This window comes from Sapajus apella, unplaced genomic scaffold, assembly GCF_009761245.1.
Source record: "Sapajus apella isolate SASKATOON/1434 unplaced genomic scaffold, GSC_monkey_1.0 scaffold95, whole genome shotgun sequence".
NCBI lineage: Eukaryota > Metazoa > Chordata > Mammalia > Primates > Cebidae > Sapajus > Sapajus apella.
Genome location: NW_022437035.1, coordinates 3570490 through 3578908, shown reverse-complemented (window position 1 = coordinate 3578908; position 8419 = coordinate 3570490). Strand labels below are relative to the sequence as shown.

General features: G+C 45.9%; 1 non-coding gene across 1 annotated transcript; it reads right to left on the bottom strand.

The window, feature by feature from the left end:
• Positions 1–7463: 7463 nt before the first annotated feature.
• On the bottom strand, positions 7464–7568 carry LOC116535674. Its single transcript, XR_004262317.1, has one exon. It is a non-coding gene; the product is annotated as a U6 spliceosomal RNA (small nuclear RNA).
• Between the last annotated feature and the right edge of the window lie 851 nt (positions 7569–8419).

The window sequence follows — 8419 nt, the reverse complement described above, 5'->3', positions numbered from 1 at the left end:
TGGGTGGGTGGATAGATGGGTGAGTGGATGGATGGATGGATGGATGGATGGATGGATGGATGATGAGGATGAATGAACAGAAAGAAGGACAACAGGGAAGAAGAAAGGAAAGAAAATGAGATGTAAAGGGAAGAAAAAGAAAGAATGAAAAGGAGAAAGGAAAGAAAAATGGGGAGAGGAGAGAGACCATAAATTCTATTGTGCTGTAAACACTCATCAAGCAAGACTAAGAGAAAATGAAGTAAATTCGTCCAATGCATCATGGAATATTACTGTACTTCATTTACTTTCCCTCCAATTAGGTAAAAAGCCTATTCTATTAACAGCTACCATTGCAGATCCAGACAAAATTAACTCCTGGTGCCTCATCCCGGCAGCATGGCAATCGATTCTTCCCCATAATCTGTTTATTTCATTAGCAATACATTTATTTGGTACATGCATTTTGCCACGCTGCAGCAATGAAATGTCCCTGCAAGGTGTGGGGCATGGGGGAGCGCTTGGAATATTAACCAAATCGCTATTACCGCCATGGCAGTGCTTAAAGATCATATGTAAATCAAATGTCAGGGGAGAAAATTGTAGCAAGGGCTGTCAGGAAACAATTTACCAGTGGTTAAAGGCACAGCTCATGGCTGGGTGAATTGTGAACTTTGCAAATGGAAAACCAAGCTGGCTTTCACTGTGGGAGCTGATGAGACCTGAAGGAAGAAGAGTGGAGAGGCTGGGAACATATTGGATATTTTGTACCCTGCAAACATAAAAACAAACAACAAAAATCTCATTCGCTTCTAAATATTCGCAGCCAGTTGCTATGGTGAGCTACCATTGAAAGTGGATCTTGCTTGTTGAGGAATTTCACCACCATTGCTGTCCTGTTTATCTGGAAGGAGGATTTCATTACGTGGGAAAAGCAGTTGTTGGCAAAATGTAGTGTGGCTCTTTCTTCTTAGGCTTCTAGAAATTGTTCCAGAAATGGTTTCCATGTTGGAAAAAAACACATATTGTTATTGTTATGATTGCAATATCTTATGTCCCCAACATGTGTGACCTGCAATTCTATTCTTGGGAATGTATCTTTGTGAGTTACGTGTGTATGTGTGTGTGTGTGTGTGTGTGTGTGTACCCTGCATGTATGTAATGCTTACCAGGGTACTTTGCAAGCGGGGTTCAGACATTGTTCTCAGTATTTCAAGCAAGAAGGGATTTAATACATGGAGTTAGAAGCTTCCTTACTTGTTGAAAAGATAGGGAGAGCAAAGCTCAGAAAAGCTTCCAGGAAATCCAGAAGCACAGGAATCACAGGGAATATTCATGGGTAATATCGACTGCAGACACCCAGGAAGTAGGTGACTCCCAGGAGTCCATAGAAGTCACCTGCAGAACCCTGGCTTTCCCTCTGCTGGTACCACGCACCTGCTTGCAGCTACCTCTGAGCTAGTACTGCTTCTCCACCTTTCAAATAGCATGCAAGGGCTCCTTCTTCCAGGCAGCTCTCCCTCCCCTCTCCATAATTCATTTCACGAAAAGAAGGCTGCTTTAGAATATAAATCCTGACTGCAACACCAGAAATGAGACCTTGGCCAAGTCAATTCACCTCTGTGTACCTCAGTTTTCCCAGTTCTGAAATGACCTTAATAGTGCCGTGTCACAACAGAGTCACGACAGGAACGAAGTAACGTGATGTGTGTAAAATGTCTACGTACTTGGCACTTAGTAGGGACCCAGTGAATGTCAATTGCTTTTTGTTCTCTTTCTTTTAACCTTTGTGTAACCCTTGGAGGTTCATTGAAAGCCAATACTCTCCGTATTGATATTGCCCGGGCACATGGAGCGATTTCCCAGGGTTCCTGGTTCCCCTGGGAAAAGTCCTCCCTTAAAGAAAGCCATTAAGGATTTAATTTCTTATCATCTCCCATTCCAACTAGCCAGAGTGTTATGAATAATATCCTATTAGCTGCAGACATTCAAACAATCACCCGTTAACATGTTCTTACGGCGAAATGATGAAGCGTCCTCCGAAATCACAGTGCTTATCTGCGGCCCACTCAGCGGGCACTCCATCACTCCCACCAACGACACTTCTTGTATTGCTGTCTTGGATTCCAACTAATCACTAAGGGGCGGGTAGCAGGGTGGGAGGAGAGCCAGGAGCCTCCTGGACTACAAGCTCCTCCTTCAGCTTGGCCTGCCCCGGGGTGCGTGGTGACGTGCCCGTCCCAGAGGGGATGGAAGCCACTTCTTGAGACATACCGTGAAACAAATCGCAAACACATAGTGATTTTGTAACAGGAAAACAAGGTCAATAAAACTGTGATTGTAAACCGCATCAAGACAACAACAGACAAGAATGAAGAAGATAACATAGAGGAGTTATTGAAAAAAAGTGGAAATGAAACAGCTAAAAAGAGGCATCAACTTTCACGAGTGAGGAACTCCTAGAGACTGGCTAACACAGTTTTTAATTCCCCGCCCCAAAATAGCATGCCCCAGGGGCTTAGTTCAGAGAGATGCCCCATCCAGAGCATTCACCGCCACATAGGTTGGGAAAAAAACACTGAATATCTAAGTTCTTCTCGTTGCTTTCCAGTGTACACCTCATTCTAAGGGTCCAACCTACCCAATGAGAAAGACACCTGTTTACTTTCATCAGCGCAAGGCTTACCTAAACTATTGAACTGCAGAATGCTGCTTTTTGTCCCCACCTTCACCAAAAAATATTCCTTGGTAGTGATGGGTCTTTCTACCAGTTGTGAACCTAGTTTTTCTTTTTTATTTAGTCTCTCTTGATGAATGTGTGTGTGTGTGTGTGTGTGTGTGTGTGTGTGTGTGTATACATATATATCTTTTAATTTTTATACTGGTCAGAGAGCAAGTGAAAGTGTGATGCATACTGCAGAAAATGTAGCTCTGCCCTGAGGAAGGGGGAAAACAAGCTAATAGATTTCATGTTCCCCCTATGTGCTAAGGGTTTCAGAGGCACTATCCTGCTTAACTCTCAAAATAACCCCATGAAGCGCATCCCATTCTTTCCCCTTGCTTACCCGATTGTTTCTCAGTGACAAAAATGAGGCCAGAAAAGCCCGCTAAAGAGTCTGACCCCAGGCCAGTGAAAGCCCATATCCGGATTCTGAGTCCCGGCCCAGAGCACCTTTCCCTGTGACACCAAGCCCCTTAGTTCTTTGGGATGCCGGGGACCTGTCCCTCGCCCCATCTAAGGACAGGATGAGTTTGTGTGTATGACTGCAGAGGACTGATTCATGGACCTGCTAAGATCCATGAATTACGTGTGATTACCTATGATTCCACACTGCTGAGCCTGTGAGCAGAAAGTACTGCACAGGAGAAATGGGTGAAGAAGGCGTCTACCTATGACCGCCTTCATACCGTGAAAACACAAAACCCATCAAGACAGGTGAGAAGCAGTCTCCCTGCTCCCAGTCATTTTGAGACTCATTAATCCCCACACGCCACCAGTAATCCATTATGGTTACTATCCCCGCTTTTAAGATGAGCAAACAGGCTTGCAGAGCTTATGAAACTGGCCAAGAAGTAAAGTCACCTAGAGTTTGGGAGAGAAAAAAGAATTTCTTGGGAAGAAAGATCAAAGCAACAAGGAGAAAGAATCATTTTCAAGCCCTTTCTATGTGGCATTCCAGGCTGGAGTTCTTCATTCAGTTCTAGTTGAAATTACAACCAAGGAGGTGGCTTGGCTCTCATTTTACAGATGGTACTTCTGAGGTCTGAAGTTTTAAGTAACTCTTTCTAGGTCATGGCTAAGACTGGGATACTCTTTGTTTGTTTGTTTGTTTGTTTGTTTCTGAGATGGAGTCTCACTCTGCTGCCCAGGCTGCAGTGCAGTGGTGCAATGTCAGCTCACTGCAGCCTCCGCCTCCCGAGTTCAAGCGATCCTCCTGCCTCAGCCTCCCAAGCAGCTGGGATTGCAGACGTGCACCACCATGCCCCATTAAGGTTCGTATTTTTAGCAGAGATGCAGTTTCTCCATGTTGGCCAGGCTGGTCTGGAACTCTTGGCCTCATGTGATCTGCCCATCTCAGCCTCCCAAAGTGCTGGGATTATAGGCATGAGCCACCGCACCACAAAATTGGGACACTTTCTTGTTCCCAGCCTCTTTCCTCTCTCCTTCCCCTACCTCCCTAAGGAATCTCAGTGACTGTTCTTTTTCTTGGGGTTGTTGATAAGGAGGGGACTGATGAGACGTTTGCAGGTGGGGGAGACGGACAGCTCCGGAAAGCATGCTCCTATTTAGGGGCCCTTCCATGCTTAAGTGCTTCCCTTCCGTTCTCTCTGACCTTGGGTGGCTGCAGTTGCCTTAAGTGCACAGTAATATACTCTCCGTCACTGTTCAATGCCCAAGGGAATGGCTTAAGGCCTTCCACTGGAGTGAATATTTTTATGCAGGCTATAATTTCTTTTAAGACCTTCACAGCGTTCCTGCAGCCTCCACCATGCCCTCTCCTCCAGAGAGCACACAGTCAAAAGAACAGCCACTTTCTAATCAGGGGAGCCGCGAGCTTCAGGCAGAGAAGATGGACTGAGCCACCCCAGGGGCTGAGGGCAGGAGCTGATCTCTCCGTGTCTTCTATTTTGCCCCCAAATCTGTCATCTGTAATAATAATCATGACGACATTTATAGAACGCATACTCTATGCCAGGCTTATTCTAGGAGACCCATGCCTATCTCATTTAATCTTCTAAACAACTTCAAGAGGCTGGTAACCCATTTTACAGATGAGTGAACTGGAAAGCAAGTGCTTTTCGGAAGCAGGTGCTTCACAGAGAGAGCAAGTGCTGAGTAACTTGCCCACCGTCATGCCACAAGCAAGGGGGAAGCTGGACTAGAAACCTAGGGAGTGTGGGATCCAGCCACAGGGCCAACCCACCTCTACCCGGCAGCCAGGGGCATCACTCCAAAGAGCAAACCTGATCATGTCACTCATCAGCTCAAAACCCTTCTGCAGCTCCTTACTGTCCTTGGGCCAGAGATCCAGTCCTTCCCCGCTGTCTGCAGGCGCCCTTCTCCATTGCTGCGTTGCATCCCACTCTTCCTGGCTCTCAGCATGCCAGCCGCACTGGCTTCTTTTGTGTTTCTAGAACTCTCCATCATCTCGATCCTGGCAGAGGACAAGGACAAGAATGTTCCTCTGCCTGGAACATCCTCAGCCACATACCTTCAATCCACCCCCAGCTGGTTAATTCCTTCTCACTCAAACACCACCTCCTCAGGGAAGCCTTCCCTGACTTCCATTCTTGGTCAACTCCCCCATAACTGCCCCTTTGTTCCATTTCCACATTTTTACTTTTACAGTGGTTTATGTGATTATTTGAGTTATGTCTGTCTCCCCGACTAGACTGAGTTTCCGGAGAGCAGACACGATGACTATCCTGTTCACTGACCGATGGGGTTGGGCTGTATCTCCACCCAAATCTCACCTTGCATTCTAATAATCTCCACGTGTCAAGGGTGGGGCCAGGGGGAGATAATTGAATTGTGGGGGTGACTTCCCCCATACTGTTTTTGTGATAGTGACTAAGTCTCATGAGATCTGATGGTTTTATAAATGGGAGTTCCCCTGCACAAGCTGTCTTGCATCCTCCCATGTAAGACGTGACTTTGCTTCTCTTTTGCCTTCCACTGTGATTGTGAGGTCTCCCCAGACATGTGGAAGGAACTGTGAGTCAATTAAACCTCTTTCCTTTAAAAATTATCCTGTCTTGGGTATGTCTTTATTAATGTGAGACTAAGACACTGATATTTTCCCAGTTCCTGGAATCACTGACTTCCCAAAATACTTGCTGAATGACCAAATAAGTGAATGAATGAATGAATGAGAGAGGAGATGCAGGGAAGGAACAAGGCATCCTGGTTGGCAGACCTGTAGGGCCCAGACCAGGGTAAGATGCGTGGCATGAAACTTGAGGGGCACCAAAAACCTCAGCAGCCAAAATAAACATTTTCATGCAGTCTTTTAAAAAATCAAATTTAATGAAAAAACGTATATGATAAAGTCTAAACATTCTAAATAAAGTTTTATGAAGAACCATTTTGGAGGCTGAGGCAAAAGGAGAAATCAGTAATACTCATCCTGTAACAGTTTAAAATGTCCATCTTCTGCTCATCAGGAATTTATTTGCATTAACTTTCATTTTTTAAATAATGTTTTATTAACATGCTATTTATCTTGACTGCTGAACTTTTTGGCGCCCCTTAAGTTTTCTGCCCAACACGTGTCTCACTCTAGTCCTGTCTGGTTCCAGCCCTTGCTTTGTCATTGGAAAGCTCCACAACCTCAAGTCAGTTACTTGGCCACTCTGGTCCTCTTGACCCTCACAGATGGCGTGATCAATGCGAGGTGGCCCGCAGTTGGCGCCTTCCCCTCTGAGATGGCAGTCAGAGAGCATCAAGGATGGTGCCACAGGTTCTTTGCACTTGCCATCGCCTCTGCCTAGAACACCACCAAGAACTCATGAATAGCAACTACCCGTGAGACAGATATGCATCGAAAGCAACACTCCAGGATATCAAGTGTCTTGCTTCGAGTCGTGAATTTTGTAAGACATGAGGCTGAGTTTTGAAGGCTAACCCTAGTGTTTTTTCCACTGGCTCTCCAAGTCCACTCCCCAAATCCAACCCCCTGCCCCAGTGAGCGAGGCAGAGTTGGAAAACAGAGTAGAGAAAGGACAGGTAGTAAGCAAGGGGCAGAGACAGGATTGCCACCCAGGTCTCCAGGGCTGCAGCTGAAGAACTTCCCTCAGCCTCACGGTGCGTTTGAAACTTGCTAAGATTTTTAAAGAGACTTTGCAGTGCCAAACCAAGAAGCCAGTAAACAATGTCTCTCCATAATGGGGGCATTGGAGGCATCTTTCAATCATCAGCACCGGAGGGGTCCTCCCTCTGGGATGGCCTTACACTTTGTGCAGCCCAGAGTTTTTTCTTCTTTGACCTCATGGGGCTACACATGCCCTTCTAGAGGCATGACACAGTGAGGGACAGGCGTTCTCCCCGAAAGATGCCTTTGGGGGCAAACTCTTTAAAAAACAATCCTCTCCCAATTCACCCAACCCCAAGCAGAGTTCACTCTGTTATCACAGGGAGAAAAGTATTGTGAATACAGCAAAAGCTGTGTAGTCGGACAGAGGTGAACTTGAACCCAGCTCCATGGCCTTAGAAGGTCTGTTCACCTCTGTGCTGCGCCAGTCATTTGTTAAAAGCATACTGGGATGTCACAAGAGTTATGGAAAGCCATACATTCATGTATGCACCCACCTATATGTGTTCAGTTTCTCTATGAGTGGGATCGTACTGTACGCCTTTTTCTGCAAAGGGATTTTTTTTTTTCGCTGATTCCTTCTTGGTCATCTTAATGTGAGTCTTAAGAACGCAGGCTTTAGAGACAGATCATGTGGTCTGAATCTCAGGTCTGCAACACACTGGCTGGACAAATATCCTAACATCCTTCAGAAATTTGCATGTCATCCTTGCACAGGGACCATGCTAATCTTCTCCGGATCATTCCAATTTTAGTGTCCGAGCGTGACAAATGTCCTAATGTCCCAATCCCACCTCTCTTTGGTGTTCACATCTGTTAAATGGGAATATTAATTGTGGGCAGGTGTCTCTGAAAAGATTAAATGATGGACTGCAGGGAGAGTGCCAACTCCCATTTAGGGCTCGGTAGATGCTGACTAATATTATTCCAAAAATTGGCTTTGGTTATTTTCAGCTATTGTACGGCATTTCGGAGTGTGCATAACCTGTATCCTGTTGATGGACACTCGAGGCTTTTCTGTATGTACTACAGACCTGCATGTCAAATTGGGGGATGCAGGTTCCACTTGAAATTGATCACAGCCATTATTGCTCAGAGATTGAGTGGTTATGAAGGCAGACAATACAAAGGTGGAAGATTTGTTTTGTCAGTATAATGTTGATGTTTTACAATGAGAAAGTACTCCTGGCACTGTTCGTGAAAGAGGAAAAAATAAAAAGGTAGAGAAAGAAAAAAAGAAGGAAGAGTGGGGGGAAAGAAAAAGATGTAGAGGGTGGTAAGTGGAGCGTCAAACGCCAGGCACAAGAGCTCAATCATATGAGGTCCCCCTCAGAATGGCAGCAGTTACAGTGCCATCACCCCCTCCTCATAGTCATGATCCTGGACGAGGAGCAGTGCCTCACACCTGTAGTCCCAGCACTTTGGGAGGCAGAGGTGGGTGGATCACCTGACGTCAGGAATTTGAGGCCAGTCTGACCAACATGGTGAAACCTGTCTGTACTAAAAACACAAAAAATTAGCCAGGCATGGTGGCGGGCGCCTGTAATCCCAGTTACTCAGGAGGCTGAGGCAGGAGAATCGCCTGAACCCAGGAGGCAGAAGTTGCAGTGAGCCAAGATCGCGCCATT